The sequence below is a fragment of the Bufo gargarizans genome, chromosome 2 (assembly GCF_014858855.1).
Source record: "Bufo gargarizans isolate SCDJY-AF-19 chromosome 2, ASM1485885v1, whole genome shotgun sequence".
NCBI classification, from domain to species: Eukaryota; Metazoa; Chordata; class Amphibia; order Anura; family Bufonidae; genus Bufo; species Bufo gargarizans.
Genome location: NC_058081.1, coordinates 542,053,409 through 542,074,622, shown reverse-complemented (window position 1 = coordinate 542,074,622; position 21,214 = coordinate 542,053,409). Strand labels below are relative to the sequence as shown.

General features: G+C 42.4%; 1 protein-coding gene, 1 long non-coding RNA gene and 1 pseudogene across 2 annotated transcripts in view; 1 reads left to right on the top strand and 2 right to left on the bottom strand.

The window, feature by feature from the left end:
- The window catches only part of PRKCG (protein kinase C gamma), a 635,634-nt gene that overhangs the window by 322,392 nt on the left and 292,028 nt on the right, over positions 1–21,214 (bottom strand). The gene's annotated exons all lie outside the window — the stretch shown is intronic.
- LOC122926646 overlaps positions 1–21,214 on the top strand; it is a 68,171-nt gene that overhangs the window by 13,959 nt on the left and 32,998 nt on the right. Inside the window, exon 2 of the long non-coding RNA XR_006387696.1 lies at positions 1,124–1,175. This is a non-coding gene — a long non-coding RNA (uncharacterized LOC122926646). The remainder of the gene's footprint in view (positions 1–1,123; positions 1,176–21,214) is intronic.
- On the bottom strand, positions 14,343–15,351 carry LOC122926645 (annotated as a pseudogene).

Sequence of the window (21,214 nt, the reverse complement as noted above, 5' to 3'; positions counted from 1 at the left end):
TATAGGTCACATTAAAGGTGGAAAAAGTTCTGAAATGATTTATCTTTGTCTCATTTTTTTACATCACAGAAACCTGACATTTTAATAGGGGTGTGTAGGCTTTTTATATCCACTGTAAATAGTGCCTTCAATTGGTAGTTATGACATTGATAAATATTTGTGTACTTGTGTATCACGGATGAGGGCGTTATACCCGATATGTCCATGTAGTACCAGCCAACTGTAATATGATGTAACATAAATAGAACACTACTTTGCTTTTAGGTGCCATAAATTAGCATACAACAGTTTTTCAGGAATTGGATACCTGGTTATGGTTGGCTTTATGAGTTGTAACATGCAGAAAGATGTGTCTGTATTGCCGTGTGTAGTACTAACTAATTGCCGTGGTCCAGTAATCAGAAGGACATAATAGTACTTCAGTGGTGTCTCCGCCGACCTTTTAGATGGTAAATCTACGGGGCCTAGTTCATGTATGATAACTCTGAACCAGTGACACTGCTGTGTATATCAGAATCAGAACAATAAGTTAAGATGTATTGTCTATTCTTTACCAAAGAGTCAACCCAGCTGAGAAAGTCACTAATGCAGGTTCCACAAGGTATTAATGATGAAATCGATTTTGCGTGCTTTCTATAGTTCAGATCCATTATCATATACAGGGGTCCTACATCCCTTGATATAAATATGGAATAGCCAAATAACAAAGGGGGTCTATAGGGACCCCAATGGTTCTCCATAGTGTATTGGAAAACCCTGTTTTGATCCTCTCACAGTAGATGTTATAACGACAAGTTTCCATATTACACACTATATACTACTATAATATTTTGGTAGATAAGACTGATATAATTAAATATTAAAATAAAATGATGGAACCCATAAGATAAACACATTCATCTTTATTCCAATTAGATGGTTTTTGCCGAATTATGGCTAAGCTCGTCTCTTTTCAAATTCTAGAAATATAATGCTGTAGCTTAGTGCAGGGATCAAGGACCTTTGAATCACTGTGGTCATGTGATATATCACATGACCAAGCTCTGATCATGTGACCCTGTGACATCATCAGTTGGTGGCTATTTCAACAGACATGACTGACCTATGCTCTGTAATGTTGCAGACGCTGGGAGGCCATCGGACGCCGCGCGCTGACAGAAAACACCGCTTTAAAGGTACGGTAAACTGGCCCAGAAACAATATCATTGCTAATGTATTATGGACCAAAGCCTCTACCCTCTACCCCTACATTAGTGATTTTACTTAGCTGGGATTACTCTTTGATAAAGAAGAGACAATACATCTTAACTTATTGTTCTGATTCTAATATAGATGGCAGTGTCACTGGTTCAGAGTTATCATTATGTATTGATACTGTATTGCCCCTGACTTCTCTACTTCACCAGAGGAAAGCAACTGAACATTAAGGCACTTGAAATGTGGCTTTTATAGTGTATTGAATGCACTTTATTCCCTTCCACCACAAAAAAGGGTATATTGTTCAATCTTCCTTTTCTCATCCTCCTCCATCATATCAACATGCTGCCCTCACTCCTAATGTTTTAGAGCAGTGGTTCTCAACCTTTCTAAAGCCGTGACCCCTTAATACAGTTCCTCATGTTGTGGTGACCCCCAACCATTACATTTTTTTCCTTTCTACATCATAACTAATTTTGCTACTGTTATGAATTGTAATGTAAATATCTGATATGCAGGATGTATTTTTATTGCTACAAATTGAACATAATTAAAGCAGAGTAATTAATCACAAAGACAAAATGTTGGGTACCTCTCAAATACATAAATCAGTGGTGCTTCAAGTCCCCCCCAAATAAATAAATCAGAAGTGCTCAGGGTCCCCCAAATAAATAAATCAGCTGGGCTTCAGGTCTCCCCCAAATAAATAAACCAGCGGTGCTCAGGGTACCCCCAAATAAATAAATCAGTGGTGCATCAGGTTTCCCCCAAATAAATAAATCAATGGTGCTCAGGGTCCCCCAAATAAATAAATCAGAAGTGCTCAGGGTCCCCCAAATAAATAAATCAGCGGTGCTTCAGGTCCCCCCCCCCCCCCCAAATAAATAAATCAATGGTGCTCAGGGTCCCCAAATAAATAAATCAGAAGTGCTCAGGGTCCCCTAAATAAATAAATCAGCGGTGCTTTAGGTCTGCTTAAAATTTAAGCAGACCTGAAGCACCGCTGATTTATTTATTTGGGGGACCCTGAGCACTTCTGATTTATTTATTTGGGGGGACATGAAGCACCGCTGATTTATTTATTTGGGGGACCCTGAGCACTTCTGATTTATTTATTTAAGCCTTAAATAAATAAATCAGAAGTGCTCAGGGTCCCCCAAATAAATAAATCAGCGGTGCTTCATGTCCCCCCAAATAAATTAAGCCTTGCTCAGCCAAATAATTAAAATAAAATTAGCCAGGCTCAGCCAGGCTCAATTAAATCACTGGTGGCAGTGGTGCTCAGCGGCGGTGTCATTAACGAAAAAACTCGTACCTCAGCAGACAGGCGGCCCGACTTACCCGTCCAGACGTCAGGCTCCTTCAAGCACAGACAGTGATAGGACATCACTTCCTGTGCGTGAGGATATGGGGCCGCTGCCGTTGTGCGGGCGACCCACAATAGGAAGCCTCAGGCGACCCCCCGGAAAGGGCCGATCGACCCCCAGGTTGAGAACCACTGTTTTAGAGGGTCAGCTCAGCAGCAGACCCTCAGCCCTTATGTTTTAGAGGGTCACCAGCAGGCCCTCACCCCTAATGTTTTAGATGGTCAGATCAGCAGCAGGCCCTTGTTCCTAATGTTTTTGAGGGTCATCAGCAGTCCATTATTCATAATTGTTCAAGGGTGTGTATGATGCCCTTTATGTGTAACAAAGGGTGTATTGTAGTGCCTCTTCCTTGTAATTTTTGGCAGCCCTTTCACTTAGTGCATAGGCTTTATAAGTATAGGAGTCCCACTACATGAACAGTTGTACCACAATGTGAATGAGGCCCTCCTTTGTGTGATATACAGGTTGTATCGGAGTGCCTCTTCCTTGTAATTTTTGGCAGAACTTGCACTTTATATACAAGTAAATATACAGGAAAGAATGTTTCCTAATAATTTTTCCTCTAAAATCGATTTTATCTTTGGTTTTGTGCGTATTATTGTCAGTCTGTAAAAGTGGCGTACTACTTGGACAACATCATTCACAGCAGCGACCTGGGATTTTAAGATGCACCCAGACATCCTCCCCATGCTGTTCCCAAACCATTTTGGTGGTGTTTCCATCAATTTCTGACCTTTTCCTATGAACCAGGCACCCTCCCCTCTTCAGAGCAGGGGGTGCCTGGTTTAATGCTTGGGTTTTCCTATTGACTTCCATTATACTCGGGTGCTCGGTAGAGCACCCGAGCATCCCGATGTGTTCGGCCAGAGCATCCAAGTACCCGAGTATTTTGGTGCTCGATCAACACTTATTTTTACCCATGTTGGCCCAATGAGGGAATCTGCACAAAAAAGGTATTTGAGAGAATATCATAAACAGTAATTCTCTTATGTAGTAAACATGTAGCCTTATTAATGAATATCCCTTCAAAAAAGAAGCTAAAACAGGAATCATTTGTGGTTGATCATGCTGGAGTAAATGGCCTTCTGTAATGTATATAAACAGTGGCTTGGATGCAGGCAGCAGTTGCTGAGCTCCATCGCTGGAAGTAGGGTTCCTACCCTGTCAAATGTAGATAAAAAAACTCCAGTGACCTTATACTTGATTAGTGAATTTTTATCGTTATGCGGCTTAGACGTCTAAGCCGCATAACAATTAAAATTCACAAATCAAGTAATGTAGCGGGACCAAAGGGCGATGTGCTCAGTATACCAACTGGGCACTTCCCCGAACACAACTGTCATCTCCCACCAGCCCAGGAGCAAATTAGCGTAGGACAGTGCGCATGAGCTGCCCATAGCGGCGCCCCTGAGCTGGTGGTATGTCCGGCCATGAAAAAAGGACTGGTTAGGACAAATTGCAGTAATTCGAGGACAAGGTCGTTGTGTGCGTACAATTGGCAGCCCCTGGCTTTCAAAAAATGTGCAGACACTTCCATTCCCTTGTCGTGGGGGGTCAAAGAGTAAAGTGCCTCAACGTCAATTGACGCCAGAAACCAATCTGGTTCTATACAAATATGCTCCAATTTTGTCAGCAAAGCCCCCGTATCCCTAACATAAGATGGCAAAGATTGTACAAACGGACAGAGCAAACGGTCCACATAGATGCCGATGTTCTGTGAGAGACTCAACACTCCTGAGACGCTGGGGCATCCCCTGACAGGTGGGGTGTCCTTGTAGACCTTCGGTAAACAATAAAAGGTTCTACAACTGGATGGGAGGGGTATAGAAACTCAAACTCATCACTGCTGATCAGTTGGTCAGTCTTGGCCCTTGTTAATATCTGTCGTAACTCCCTCTGGTATCTCAGGGTCAGGTCATTCGGTAGCACCTCATAGCCCTGTCTGTCTTTAAGGATAGCGAGACACATTTTCTTGTATGCCGAAGTGTCCATAATGACGACGTCCCCCCCCCCCCTTCTTTGTCAGAGGGTTTAATGGTTATATTCTTGTCGTCTTCTAATGATTTAAGCTCATGTCTTTCTTCCTTACTGCAATTAAACCTAATAAGGGAGGAATCGAGAGTAGAGAGTTCGGGGATAGTCTGTTTTACAAAAGCATTGAAACACGAGACCTCCCAGCAGAACAAATCAAACCTCGTAGTCGGAATGAATGAGAGACCACGTCTAAGTAACTTATTCTCTATTTCAGTCAAGGAACGAGATGGCAGATTGATAACCAATTTGTCGTCAACTAATGTTGTTGCATAGTCGGTGGTTGAGTGTTTCGGCTCCGCAGAGGGTAGTGTGGCCCTTGATCTAAAAAAGATGATGAGGACGAGGATGAGGGTGGGACAGGGGGGAACACATTGTGATTGGTTAGAAAATTGATTTTTGTTGAATCGGCCTCTCCGTTTCCTAGATCTATAACCACACCGCCTACGGCCCCTATTTCTGGGGTATTTATCCCTCTCATTGTCGGAGGCATCAGTCTCGCTAGAGGAGAGGTCAGTTTTCTGGCGGTGTCGGGGTTTGTAAGGAACAAGTATACTTTGTCGTCCTTAAAATCCTGAGAGTCTCTAGTAAATTTCTTATGTTTGTGCTCCTTGAGATGGTACTGGTAGCGCTCTATTGTATTCTGCAGTTGGTTCTCCTTGTTATTGAACTCTGCTTCTAGATGAAACTTCTTTACTATCTCTATCTGTTATCATCGACCCGCTCAAGGGTGGCCCTTTCCTCATCCAATAAAAGTTGCATAAACCTTAGGGAACTGTTGGTAGCCTCCTCCTTCCCACTTTTTTTTAGTAGGTCTGAGTTTCCGATGTGGTTTGCTGGGGTGAGAGAAATGTGGAGGCCCCGGGGCACAATCCCCTGTTTGATGTAATGTTCCAACCCTTGCACCTCCTACCAGGAGCTGATGTGTTCCTTGTAAACCCGCGTAAGTTCTGCAAATGCCCAATTCAGGGTAGGAGTGTATTTTTTTTCTGGGTAAAAGTCGGTCGGAAAAAACAGTCTTGGCCTCTGTGAGCCAGATTTCCTTATCAAGGCAAGTGGTTAAGAAACCTGCCATGTCCCCAAAGAACCCAAGGGAAAAGAAAACAAATGAACTGTCTCACCAGGGAAGATAAGCGAGTGTACACTTCTCCCTGTATACTGTTTAAAAGTAGTCTACAAAATCAAAAAGAAGGGGAGCAGTAAAATAGTAAAACTTAACTTTTAATATATTCAAAAAGTACTCCCATAGCCGGGAGTAAAATACCTCTTGGAAACATAGACAAAGAAACAGGTGCAGGACCTAAACAAGTGTGCCACATGGAAAACAGCGACACACCAAGCTAGGTGCATACCACCTAGGGCATAAAGACACACCAACCTCCGGGCTAGCGATATATGTCCATCACTTTGCTATTACTTACTATGGTCTGATTTACAGATTATTTCCATACTCTGGTAGGCGCGTTTTGACTCCTGTCAATAATGTCTCCCCTTTTGTTATGAACTGGTGAGCATCTACTTATGTATCCCCCAGTATCTTAGGGTGGAAGTGTAGTAGCTGCGGGCTTTGATTTTTTTGCCTGTGTGTTTGTATATCTCTTGCAGGTGATACTGTGGAACAACGCCGTACGCCTCACTACAGTACCATTCTGTCTTGTCTTATTTTGCGGGGGTGTGCCATGTGCTCTTCCCCCCCTTTCAGTGGTTAGACAGTTAGGATTTGGTTAATACTAAGCCCCATGTCCCCTGATGATTCATGGGTTCCTTTTAGTATATACAGCAGTCTTCGGATATGTTCATTTGATGAAACGCGTTGGGCACGCAAACATATTGTAGCCAATCTTATTTCACGTACTACTCCATTACCCTGATCGGGCATTCTGTTTAGTCTCTGTGGAGGGCTTGTTAGGGATCCTTGATCAGGTAAGTTCTGGACGGGGCCACCCCTTGCGGGGCACGGACCTCGTGTTAGGTCACTAGGGCTGAATAGGTCAAGTAGGGTGCAATAGGGACAGTTTCTCTATCTCGAGGTCTCCCCACCGCTAAGACTGACGACCTAAGAACCTGATGCCTGCACTACTGTTTGGACATCTGGTACCCATAAGCCCACAGGGAGTGACCAGCTTCTCTACCGACATTCCACACCTTGTGAATAGTGAGGTTCTCAACTAAACCCGTAAGACCATTCCGTGTTTTTACATGGCGTCCTGACCGTCCCAGCATCTGTTTATGGGACTTGGACTCAGGGACCTTATGCCCTGGGTTGTATACACCTAGTTTTGTGTGTCTTTATGCCCTGGGTGGTATGCACTTAGCTTGGTGTGTTGCTGTTTTCCATGTGGCACACTTGTTTAGGTCCTGCACCTGTTTGTTTGTCTGTTTGCAAGAGGTATTTTAACTCCCGGCTATGGGGGTACTTTTTGAATATATTAAAAGTAAAGTTTTACTATGTTACTGCTCCACTTTTTGATTTTGTAGACTACTTTTGAGCAGTATCCAGGGAGAAGTGTACACGCACTTATCTTCCCTGGTGAGACAGTTTTCTTTCCCCATGATGGTATGGTGGCAGTGCCGAGTGCAATTTCCCACCATTTCAACAAACCAGGATCCATGGTGTACAGTCATAAAGTAAAAATCATAAGTAGAGAGGAGCGAATTGAAGCTGACGAAGTGGAATTCGATCTGAATTTCAGGAGTTATTCGATTTTTCACCAAATCCGAATTTATACACGCTTCGTGGTAACGAACCGCAATTTTGGCTGCTGCATCTGTGAGGACATGGAGAAAGGAACTCTGGGAAAGTGGGATCACCCATAATGTCATTCATGCAGCCAATCAGCAGCCAGCCAGCCCTGTGATGTCACAGCCCTATAAATAGCCTCAGCCATCCTGGATTCTGCCATTTTCCATTGTACTTAGTGCAGGGAGAGACATCAGCAGGCGCTAGGGACAGAGCTAGAAAAAAAATATTTGTGCTAAACGATTTACAAGTTCAGGGAAAGATTATTCAAGTTGTAGGTAATGGATAGGGAGGAATCATTCCACAGCATTTATATGAAACAGGATTCAGTAGGGGAGGTTAAAGCCTGGGTAATAGGAACAATCCTATTACACATTTCTGCACTGACTGAGGATCCAAATTGCCATTATACAGCTCTGTAATTCCAGCAAACCGTTCTTGTTATTGGGGTGCAAGTGCTGTTTGATACAGCCATTAAAGTGGATGGTGTCGATGAAGTGTTGATGACTAATAGTCATCTGGGGGGTGATAGCATTCCATGCAGGCCGCATCCTAGACACCGATGGCTGGGTTGTGTTGATGGTCCTTGCAGATTGCAATCTCTTGTGTGTAGGGTCCTTTTCCCTTGTGTACCAGATTGTTAATAGTTTCATGTTTATTGTATTTGTATGTTTTGTATTATGAATGTGTAACCCTCTCTTGATGTACATGGCCATGGCATTATTGGTGCTTTCAAATAAATAAATAATGGTCCATTTCAATAGCTTTGAGGAGCCCTCTGCAGCTGTGTGAATAGTCAGCCAGGTATGAAAGCCAGTATTGGGGGAAGAGAGGTTCAGTACTCAAACCTGGTTGTGGCTGTAGTCCAGACCTGGGTAGTATAAGAAACCCTGTTGGTGAACTAGTAAGACTGGTTGCTCTGCAGATCTGATATGTGGCCTGCTGGTGCAGTCCTAGGTTGGACTGAACTGAGGAGAATTGACAGAAAGGGGAATATTGGGAGCCATTTTAGTGTGTATGTATGCAAGTGGGAGCATGGCATAGACCTGACATGAGGTCTAGTTTGTTTAGAGACATGATTGCCTACTGGACAAATTGTCGAAAAATGTGAGTACTCAACCTTTTAAGCCTTTAAGACTCAGGGGACTGTGGTAGACTGGATTGAACAGTTGAGAGGCAGAGAACTGTGTATGTCTGACATCTGATCTATGAACAAAGAGCAGACAACAACATCCAAAAATAAATCCACCTTATTTTTTACATTTCTTTTGATTGAACATTTGCGGTGCTAAAAGCATTTGATGTTATCCTAGGCTGGACAGAACAGAATATACTTCTATTTATCATAAATTGTCTCCAGCTTTGTTGAAAAATAGGATGTTCACTACTGGAGCTAAACAAAGATACAGGCAGTAGGTAGATGCAAAGTGCCCAGCAAATTGAATCTCATCCTTCTCTATATGGGGAGAGGAGAGCAAAACCCTTTCAACCTCCCAGCGTTCCAAAGACAGCAGAAAAACACCTTTGTGACCCTGCAAGGTCAGTTGTAGCAATCCCCTGAGTGCCACTTTTTCATTCGCTAGAACTCAATATCATTAGTCATAAGACAAGTCCTTTGTCTATTCTGCAGTATAAAAATTATCCTTTTCAATTTCCATTGTTTCCCATCAGAAAAACATCGGAAGTGTTCCCGTAATAATAAAAAAACACAAAACAGAGACCTAAAGCTTCCCTCTGCTCCACTGTTGTTGTAGTCACAATAGATACAAAGTCACCTTCGGGTTTTTAATGAGAGACATGTATTGCAATGTTCTCTCAGCGTGGTGGGAGGTGGAAGCTTTGAAATATTATTACAAATCACCATCCAAGTGAAACAGCTCATCCAATTTAATCTGCTTAACTGTAAAAGGAGTCTGTTATACTTCACCATGTGCTGCTCTGTGGGTCACTATTTCATACCAATATCATAAGGCAAGTACAAATGTTCAGGATGATGCTCCAAATTCATGGTTTATGGAAGTATTTCTGAAAGCACAGTAGTTCACATGCACACAGCAGCCAGCACTGCTACTACTGTGGATTGCTCTTTTTGGCTCATTTGCTTCATAACTACAATGGGTCTAAAACTTAATGGCACATTATACAAATTTGTGCATATTTTACAGTCTAGGCCCAATCACATTAGTAAATTTCCCCTATATTTAGGGGGGAAACACCATTGCAGTTTTTGATACATATTTTGGCGCCAAAGGTAGAAGGGAATCCACCTGGAAGAAAATGCATTTTGTTTTTACTTTCTATTCCATTTGAATCCACTCCTGGTTTTGATAAAAAAAAACTATTTGTTTTGTTATGGCAAAAACTACAATAATTAACAAACTTCTGTGTGAAACCATCCTTCCTTATCAAACAGGATACGGTACATGTGTGTTTTAGGGGGCTTTTTCGTGCATTTTTAAAGTGTTTTCTGGGTTGCTTTTTGTTTTATTTACACATTTTTGTCACACATTTATTTTCCTAAATAGAAACCTATGCAAAAATACCTTAAAAATGCTACATTCTAGAAAAAAAAATCACCAAAAGTGATGAAACATACCACAAAAAACAGACTGGGGCAGATTTACTATTCTTGTAAATAGCATAAACCTAGACAGGCTGTCTAGGCATGTGCCAAATTTATCAGAGTGCCTCATGTAGCATGCTAAATTTTGGTGCATGGCTAGACACTTTTATCTAACTTTATCCTAACTATTGGTGGCAGTGTGAGAGTCCTAGTCCCAGAACATCGCCATATTATCTTAAATGCATAATAATAAAAAATAAAAATAAAACTATTAATTGAAAAGCAGCATCAATAAAAAAAAATGCACCAAAAAAAGGCATCCTGGTGCCAGTACAAGCTGGAGCCAAACTGCAGTAACGGCACACAGATTACCACTAATTGCTGTGCTGTACATGCAAATGGAAAAAAATGGAAAACATAGGTGCTGCACAGCAATTAGTAGTAATCCGGATCCGGACACAGTGGATGACATTTATCAAGACTTGTGCTCCCATATGCCAGTCTTGATCACCCTGTGCTGGAGTAAGAAGCTCCTAATTTATGAAGAAGATGCCTCTTCATAAATTAGGCTAATCTTTGTAAGGTGGGTTTGCATTGGTGTCACGGAATTCCTTTATAGTTTTTTTTTTTTTTTTTTTCGTCATGTATGACAGAACCAAATGGAACCATTATTTGTCCCCATAGACATGTATCAGGATGGAGAAAAACGGAATGTCCCTTAAAGGCTTCCGTTTTGCATTCCGTCCTAAAATTCCGTTATATTCCGTTATAACTCTATTGTATCGGAACCTATAACAGAATTCCATAATGCCAATGCGAACCGCCCTAAGTTATAGTAAATCTGTGATAGGATCTGCCCTTTCCTGCTAAGAAGAGTGATGAGAATCTCAAAAATGATTGCATAAATATAGTGTGTGCCATAATTTGCAACGCTTTAACACCACAGTAATGAAGTGTACCAGTAACTTAACCAGCATCTGCTTATGTTTGTTGAAAGTACCCTTATATCTCTATACAATAGTATATACAACTATCAAAAAAGAGCCCAATCCACTGTGTATCTAAGGCTACTTTCACACCTGCGTTGGGTGTGGATCCGCACCTATAATGCAAACGCTTGTATCCGTTCAGAACGGATCCGTTTGCATTACCATGAAAAATGTTCATGATAATGCAAACGGATCCGTTTTGACTTACATTGAAAGTCAATGGGAGGCGGATCCATTTTCAATTGCACCATATTGTGTCATTGAAAACGGATCCGTACCCATTGACTTACATTGTAAGTCAGGACGGATCTGTTTGGCTCCACATCGTCAGGCGGACATCAAAACGCTGCAAGCAGCGTTCAGGTGTCCGCCTCCAGAGCGGAATGGAGGCTGAACGGAGGCAAACTGATGCATTCTGAACAGATCCTTATCCATTCAGAATGCATTGGGGCTAAACTGATCCGTTTTGGGCGGCTTGTGAGAGCCCTGAAACGGATCTCACAAGAGGACCCAGAAACGCCAGTGTGAAAGTAGCCTAACAGATAAACAAGGCAACCTTAAAAAATGGTACACACATGAAACTGTATAACAAAAAAACACTCTTTATTAGTATAATCCATTAGATATATATGATCCATTCACTCCAGGGACTCTTCACCTCATTATTGAGAATGCTGGGGGTCTAAGTGTTCGGACCCCCACCAATCAGATGCTTATCATCTCTCCTGTGGATAGGGTGGGAGAACTCCTTCACTTATTTAAGAACAAAAAAATGGAAACCATAATGGTTATGACTGGTACCCAGGAAAAACAGCCCATAAACATCTATTCTATAATAATTAATGTTCCAATAGCAGATTATGATAATCTCTACGAAGAGTCAAAGGCTATAATAAAAGTCATCACACCACAAAAAAAAAACATCTCATGGAACCAAACATTAGAGAGCATGTGCCAAAATAATAAAGTGTATACAGACCAAATTGGCGACTACACCCCGTGTATATTTATCTGTTCCGGCTTCTTCTAGGGGTTACTAATTAGGAGCTCATTAATTCCATTGTTTATTGCACAATACATAGACAAATAAATAACAATTTAAGGCGTTGATGAATGTTATTCAATGGATGACACTGACATTGCACTTCTATGATCGATCTGTGGCTCTAAGGTTTGTATAACAGCTGCTAAAATCAATGTGAGAAAAGTCCACACATTTATCTTGATCTAAAGTTAAACTCAGGACATCAGCAGAAAGCAAGTTGGCCCCACATCCGATCTCTTCTATTTTTGCTAAAATGTTTCAGATCATCCAACTAATTTAAATCTAAGATGAAGACAACATAAACACAAAATGAAGCTTAATGCCCCACATGAAAAACCTAATAACTGGTTGTGCAACCCTTGAACTGCAATGAAACCTTTTAACCGTCTTTTACGGTACATCACTTTGGAGAAATTTTGAGCACTTCTTCTTTGCAGAATTGTTTTCATTCAGCTGCCTTAGAGGATTTTGGAGCATAAAGTGCCCGTTTAAGTCCTTGCCACAGTATCCCAATGGGATTCAAGTCAGGACTTTAATTTAGCCACTCCAAAAAACATGATTTTGTTTATTTTGAGCTATTCATAGGTAGACTTGATTGTGTACTTCAAATCACTTTTCTGCTGCATAACTCAACTGCGCTTCAAAACATAGAATCATAGAAACATAGAATGTGTCAGCAGATAAGAACCATTTGGCCCATCTAGTCTGCCCAATTGTCACAGCCTTTGATATGCGCTGTGGCACTTATGCCATGCTTCCTTGCTGTTGCCTGTGGCAACGTTTTGCTGTTTCAGCATGCGGGGGGCAGTGTCACGGCTTTTGTGGTGTGTGCCGTGACATGGTTGCCTTGCATGTTATTGCCTGCGGCAACGTGTAGCTTTTTATGCTGGTGTGTACACTTCCCCTTTCAGTTGTTTCCTCCTCTGTCCGGTGCTGGAGGGGTTAACCACCTTGTTGGGCGTGGTCACTAGGCGCTTAATCTTACCTGTGGCTAGAGGCCAGTTGTCAGTGGTACTCCAGCCATAGTGTGTGTTGGAGTTATGCTCCTGGTCTTCATGTTCCATCTCCCAGAGTGAGGGCCTCCTAGTGGGACATCGAGGTCTCCAGTGATGTATTCCCTCCCTTACATGTGTTGTATGTTTGGTGTGGGGTTATTATTTGGTATGTTGTAATTGAACCACAAGCCCGTATGCAGTGCCGCCTGGGGCTGCAATGCACCTTGCGGCATGGGGGTCCTAGCAGAGTCTGGTGTGCTGGATACCTGTGTGAGTTGCTGGTATGGTGTCCTGTTTGGTGTTAGGGCTCTGATACGTATTCACGGGTTCCAGTCGTGGTGGCAGCGGCAGGTAGGTCTGTTGTCTTGTTTTCTTACCTGCCAATTCTCTTGCTTGTCTTTTCCTTTCCCTGCTTCTAGCACTTTTGAGACTCCTGTTCTTCCGTGCCCTGGAAGAACAGGGCGCCTCTCCTCAGCTCCTTTTGTGAGGGATTCTCAGGGCGACTCAGGGCCTCAGGTATCCAGGGTATGAGCCGTCCTACCATCCAGGTCCGCTCATACGGTGAGGAGTTGGGGCTAGGTATAGGGATGTATTAGAAGGTAACCTGCTCTCTTATGCCAAAACTGAGCCCCCCGACAGAGCGGAGAGGGTGTCAGTAGCAAATTTGTGTTGACGTCACTGATTATTTTGCCCTTCCAATGATCCATCAGAACAATAACCCCCCAAAAAACTGATCCTGTTGAGAATCCGCCTTCACTCGGTCAGCATTTGGTCAGTAATCCATTAGTATTGCTAATGCCAAAAAAAGTGGATCCAAAACAGAGATGACAAGTGAATGGAATATTTGCATGTCTTCTGTGTTTTGTACCCACTCCTGCTTTTCGCTACAAAATAACAAGCCAATTCTTTTTTTTTTTTTTTTTTTTGAACGGTGGAGAAAAAAAACACGTTTATTTCACAAATAGGACATTAACACACATAAAATGCAACACAGAAGAGGCAAAACCACAAAAAAACTGAAACTGAGGCAAACTGAAAAAAAAAGTGCTTCATCAACAAGAATGGATTAATGACCAATGTCAGGGTGACCACTATGGTAATGCATATTTATCATAAAATGTATGGGGTAATGGCTGATAACTGGAGGACAGTCCAGCAAACAAGTCGATTCCAGCTCATTCCTACACTGCAGGCTACACAATCACAGCTGGAAGGTAACTGGTTGGTACAGGCAACACCCGAAAATCTTCATAAATAAGCCTTAGTATGTGCAAGTCTCACAGCCGCTGTAGCAGAACAGTAAGATGCGGTATAACCTGTAGTAAGCATTGCAGGGAGCATGTCTAAGACATGTAATATGTCCGGGGGGTCCCAAACATTGTGGACAATGTCCAAGATGAGAGTCGTCCATGAGTTCAATACTGGATGTTATTGATGGCCAGCTCCATGATGAATCCCAGCACTCTGATTAAGTAGTCCTTACTGAGGAACTTCACATTTTCTTCACAATGCGCTGATGCCACAGAGCTGGGTTGCTGATAAGTGGATTCTAAAGTGTCTGAAGTAATGCAAGAAAAGACATTGTAAACAATTGTCCACTTCCTCCAACATGACCTTGTCCTTTGATTTATGACTATCATTCCATAAAGTCTTGAAGTCCTCTGCATGTATGGCATAAGAAATGTCCATGCGAGGTTCGATGGGCACAGAGAAAACAAGCTCTGTGGCCGACACTGATCCAGACACGTCATAACCGGTCCACATCTCTTCTAGCCAAATAAGGTCCTGAGTACTGATCACCAGCTTAAAGAAACAACAGTCAAAGTGTCTTTGGAACCCCGTCCCTACGATAGCCGTGAACGACTCAAAGCCATTATACAGGAAGAGCAGGAGGCAAGTAAATGTCTCTGGTAACACCTCCATTAGATTGTTTTCTGTGTACGTCCTGCAGAACCAACCTGTCCACACAATCCGGTCCTCTGTGCTTGCCTTGGTGAGTGGAGACTTGGATGAAATCTGTATGAGCACAGCCAGTGGATCTCTGTCCTTTCCTTTAAGTCCAGGTAAACAGGAAAATTTGGCTTTTAGGTTCATCTCTGAGCCCACTTCAATGGCAAGACCCTTCTGCTTCTCGGCAGCTATGAGGGTAGACAGGTGCTTGGAATACTCTTTCAGTCTGGTGTATGAGAAATTGTACATCGGTGTCACGCTGTACAGAGTCCATTGTTTTTGAAAGAGCAAAACGGCGTGTGCCAGATCAAGAGTTTCTTCCAAGGGGGTGCACTGCCCGATTTTTCTTTTAGACAAGCGACGATGTGCAGAGGTCAAGCTTCCGGGTGGATACCTTGAGCTTTAAAAATGACTGCTCCTTTGTGCCGATGACCTACTTCTGGGGGTTAACACCCCATCGGTAGGTGTTTGCATATCCTTGCAATAAATTAGGTTTCCATTCACTGACAGTAAACAGAGATATTGACAGAAAAATGTATCAAACTCTGCCGTCATCTTTCTAGGCGCCACGTTGCCAGTCCCCTGACCAGCCAGATTTACCAGTATCTGTTCCAGGACATAAAGCAGCGGAATGAAATTGTTCATTCCGTAGTCCTGGCGACTGACAAATAACGTGGCCTCCTCAAATGGCCTGCGCAAATGGCAGGTGTCATGCATGAGCGGCCACTAGCTAACATCGAAGTTACACAGGGGAGTACTTCTGTCTGCTTGGATCATCAAGAAATCATTTATGGCCTTTCTCTGTTCGTATAGTCGGTCTATGGAGGGTGGAATTCCAACAGGTGGAAACGTCACACATCAGCCTATGTTGGGGAATGCCGTTCTGACGCTTCAGCTCAAGGAGGGTGTGCTTTGTGGTGTACGAGTGGCTGAAGTGCATGCAAAGTTTTCTGCCCATTTTTAGGATGTCTTGCAGATGGGTGGAATACTTCAGGAACCGCTTGACAACCAGATTGAACATGTGTGCCATGCAGGGCGAATGGCTCATCGCTCCTTAATGCAGTGCTGACACCATGTTCTTCCAGTTGTCGGTCACCATGGTTCAGATTTTGAGTTGTCGCGGAGAAAGCCAGGATTCAGTTTCTTGATGAAGGACACAGAGCTGTTTCTCCCCTGTGTGATTCCGTTCACCCAGGCAAACAAGGTGTAGAACAGCGTGACACTGCCATGCCCTGCATATGTGGTATGCCGTAGGAACACTGTGAATTGTCCCTGCAGTGGAGGCTAAGGACACAGTGGAGGATGAGTAGGTAGAGACGGACATTGTCTCAGGACCAACGGTGTAAGAACGTGGAGGCGGAATCTGCGTCAGTTCGCCAAGTTGCTAGTGTGGCTGGACAGGTACCATATTTACCCAGTGGACTGTAAAGGGCATATATTGTCCTTGACCATAGTTACAGCTACCGATCAATTTTCCCCAAAAAGGCTGTATCACAAACAAATTGAATCACTGAATGGCTAATCAATGTATTTCGGTTCATGCAGAAGAAGGTCTACAATCACCCCTCAATTTTCCCCATAAAGGCTGTTTCACACAAAAAAATCACCAATGAATGGCTAATCAAAGTAATTTGGTTCATACAGAAGAAATTCTAGAATAACCCATCAATTTTCCAGAAAAAAAGGATGTTTCACAAAAGAATTTCACCAATGAATGGCTAATAAACGTAATTTGGTTCATACAGAAGAAAGTCTACAATCACCCATCAAATTTCCTGTATACTTTTTCCTTTTATACACGCCCAAAAAATAATATAACAATCATAATTCGCCACAGAACGGCTAATAGGACGTATGTATCTATCCTATTAATACACCCTGTAAATGGCTGTAATACAATGGAACTTCACCACTGAACGGCAAATAGTTTTCTTTTTTTTGCCACAAATACACACCACTTTTCTCACTTCAACACACAAAGGCTAATAAGCCCTTTTTCATTTTCACCTCTAATACACGGCAAATGGGGATTTAGAACATTTAACTTCACCGCTGAACGGCAAATAGGCCCTTATTTTTTTTCCACATTTTTTAATCACTGAATGTCAGGATATTCCAAAGACAGTTGCCGAATCAACATAAATATCACTGAGAGCAACTTCCTAAAACGTAACTTTAAATCTACATACAGTATAAAATACAGAATTAATAAATGCAGTCACCAACTGAACCATGATATCCGTAGTACATAAAGCTGTCAATACAATGGACGGCTAGCAAGGATACTCAGTGGGTGCCAGGACAATCAAAACGAAATACCTTAGGAAGGATAATACAAAATATGATATATCTATCCCTGATCTTGCCCTTACCACCACTACTCAGCCCAGAGATACACCTTGATTGTAGGTGTACTCTGTCCACGTACCTAGGCTAACCTGTCTTTATACAACCCTATCAATTACTGACGCAATGTACAACGTCCTAGACCGGACCATGATATCTAGTACGATAAGCTGTCAATACACTAGACGGTTAGAAAAAAATCAGGACAAGGTGCATTTGGGACAGAAAAATGGAGATATAAAATATCCTACCCTATTCTTGCCTATAGCAACACTGCTCAGCCCAGAGATACATCTTGAAGGTAGGTGTACTCTGTCCACGTACCTGGGCTAACCTGTCCTTATACAGCCCTATCACTTTCTGACACAACGTACAATATCCAAAAGCATTTTCCCTTATAGATTATCAAAGGTTCATCAGGAGACCCCTAGCATCAGTATGGTAATAGGATGCCATATGCAAAAATGGTCAATAGATAAATATTAAATCACTGGAGCGCCCCAGACAAAAATGCATCTATGATGAGATAAAGAAGACACATGGATAAAATACTTATACAGTGTGTGAATACCAACATATACTTGATATACAGTAAATAGGATGCCGGTTGGATAGTTAGTTTAACTTCACTGTATTGCACCAAAGAAACTTAGCTGATTTTAAGTAGATGTGAAGATAAATCCCGTCCTCTCACAGATGCAGGATGCGTAGCTGGGGGACTCCATGGGGCCAAAAAACAACTCCATTTTGCCAGGAGATGGGTTTTTATTCAGGAGGATTGGCCAGCATTTGTCGATTATCTCCCTTACTCTTTGGTTTTCAACATCATAAGTGGATATAATTCTAATGACTCCCCCCTAGGATCAGATTCCCATCCTTCAACATTCTGAAAAGCACTTCTTAGGACCTGTTGGGGATAGCCTCTCGCCCTAAAGCTGTCCTGAAACCTCCTTGATTCACAATAAAAACTCTCTGAATCTAAACAGTTTCTTTTCATTCTCAAATACTATTGAGGGTTAAAAAATAATAAAAACATAACTTACCTCATCCACTTGATCGCACATCCTGCATCGTCTTTCTTCTTCTTTCAGAATCTACAAAAGGACCTGCACTGATGTCACCGCACTCACCACGTGGTGAGCAGGATTACGTCATCAAAGGTCCTTTTGCAGGTCCTGAAATAATAATAAGAAAAAACACAATGCCAGCTGCGCGATTAAGTGGATGAGGTAAGTTAATTATTATATTTTTTTTAACCCCTAAAGGCACATTTCACTCAGAATTCTTTATTAAGAATGCTATTTTCCCTTAACAATATTATAAGGGAAAATAATACAGTCAATAGACTTTAATGGGGTCCGGGGAAGCTCATCCCTATAATCTCCTAGCCACCATGCGTGAAAATCTACCGCATCCGCACTTGCTTGCGGATGCTTGCGATTTTCACGCAGCCCCAATAATTTCTATGGGGCCTGCATTGCGCGAGAAACGCTGAATATAGAACATGCTGCGATTTTCACGCAATGTACAAGTGATGCGTGAAAATTGCCGCTTATCTGCAGAGCCCCATTGAAGTGAATGGTCCGGATTCAGTGCGGGTGCAATGCGTTCACCTCACGCATTGCACCCGCACGGAATTCTCGCCCGTGTGAAAGGGGCCTAAGGGAAATAATCAACAAATACTGGCCAATCCTCCTGATGGATCTGGACGTGGCGGATGTAGTGCTACCCCGTCCAAGTATCACCTTTAGACGTGGTAGAAGCTTGCGGGACCGCCTGGTCCATAGCCACTTTTCACGTCCATTTCCAGCAGGGGCATGGTTAGACAGAAAACCAATGGGTACTTTTCGCTGTGGGGCGTGCTCGTCATGTCGTTTTGTTAGAAATTCGAAAGTCAATATCTGTTCAGCCACAAATATAAGTTATACTGTAAGGGACTTCATTAATTGTAGAAGCAAAGGGGTGGTATAACTCCTTCAGAGCTCCTGCCTCTTGGATTATGTGGGGAAAACATTTAGGGAATTTCGTATTCTTGAGCATGTCAATGATATCAAGAAAAATAATAATATCTGGGAATCTCATGAAGGAGATCTTGGATCCCTGTCATTTTCAGCACTGGAACTGATCAGAGCTTCCCCCAGAAAAGGTGACTGGGACCATAGAATACTCCATATAGAAACGGAGTGGAAATATAGGTTCAGGTGACAGTCACCTAGGGGACTCAATGAGAGTTACCTTCTCTTGTTACATCTGAGGGTGCTCCTTTTTGTCTTAGAATTATTAGCTTCACCTCTATTATTAGACAGAAATAATTATCGACGCATGAAGCGTCATTTTATAATTATAAATATATGGTCCTTTATCTGACTATTACTGTAGTGTCATATAGAATCAAGACTGTAGTCTTGCGTTTTGTCCTATGAGTGGTTTATGTACATTGTCATGTCCATTACAGTAGCCTCCAGTTTATCCTATGTATCACTTGATGATTATTAACAATCAGTATATATCTATAATGGTATAACCGCGTTCTTCATATATCTTGTGGTGGTTTAAACGTACATGACATGGTCTGATTTGTTCTTGGCATTTTAGACCATGGATCTGTCATAATATTATCCCCCATACGCTATCTCCCATATATAATATCATTGGCTGTAAAATGCATCCCTAAATAATCCCCCCCCCCCCCCCATTGTGGTGTAGCAGGGCGTGGAGATACTAGGGAGAACGTTGTTGTCTGGGCTCCTTCACCCTGTTTTTGCATGTGCTTTGTGCCGCCAACATGTGCGCATTACCGCCTACTGAACGCTGGATCTGTGCGTTCTACCATCGGCGTACGTGGAACGTACAGCCATCTTGGATTGAGTCATCTTGCGGTCAATGATCGCTGTATGTGGAGTGCACGGCCATTCTGTGTCATGTGACCATGCGCTCTACGATAGGCGTATGAGAAGCGCACCACCTTTTTCGTTCCGTTGCCCACTCAGAACGAGGCATGGAGAGCATAAGGGGAGAAGTCCTTAACTGTAAGTGAGTCCTGGGACTCATGGCGTCTGAAGACTATTGGTGGGGATAGTTGAGGAGGAGGTCTGTTTTATTTCACCCAACAATGGCTATTAGACCTGATCACTGGACTTTAATGGGTGGATTCTAGGGTAAGGCTCACCAATCAAGTTGGAACCCACCCAGTACTCTATCATTTTAATGAAAACCCATCTCCCTGGCAGAATGAAGTTGTTTGTGGCCCCCTGGAGCCCCCCAGCTACGCATCCTGCATCTGTGAGAGGACAGGATTTATCTTCACATCTACTTAAATCAGCTAAGTTTCTTTGGTGCAGTACAGTGATGTTAAACTATCCATCCGGCATCCGATTTATATCAAGTATATGTTGGTATTCACACACTGTATAAATATTTTATCCATGTGTCTTCTTTATCTCATCACAGATGCATTTTTGTCTGGGGCGTTCCAGTGATTTATTATTTATCTATTGACCATTTTTGTATATGGCATCCTTTTACCATACTGATAGTAGAGGTCACCTGATGAACCTTTGATAATCTATAAGGGGATACGCTTTTGGATATTGTACGTTGTGTCAGAAAGTGATAGGGCTGTATAAGGACAGGTTAGCCCAGGTACTTGGACAGAGTACACTTGCCTTCAAGGTGTATCTCTGGGCTGAGCAGTGTTGGTAAGGGCAAGAATATATATCTCCATTTTACTGTCCCAAATGCACCATGTCCTGATTTTTTATTTATTTTTTCTTACCGTCCAGTGTATTGACAGCTTTTTGCACTAGATATCATGGTCCGGTCTAGGACGTTGTAAGTTGTGTCAGTAATTGATAGGGTTGTATAAGGACAAGTTAGCCTAGGTACATGGACAGAGTACACCTACCATCAAGGTGTATCTCTGGGCTGAGCAGTGGTGGTAAGGGCAAGACCAGGGACAGATACATCATATTTTGATTGTCCTTCCTAAGGT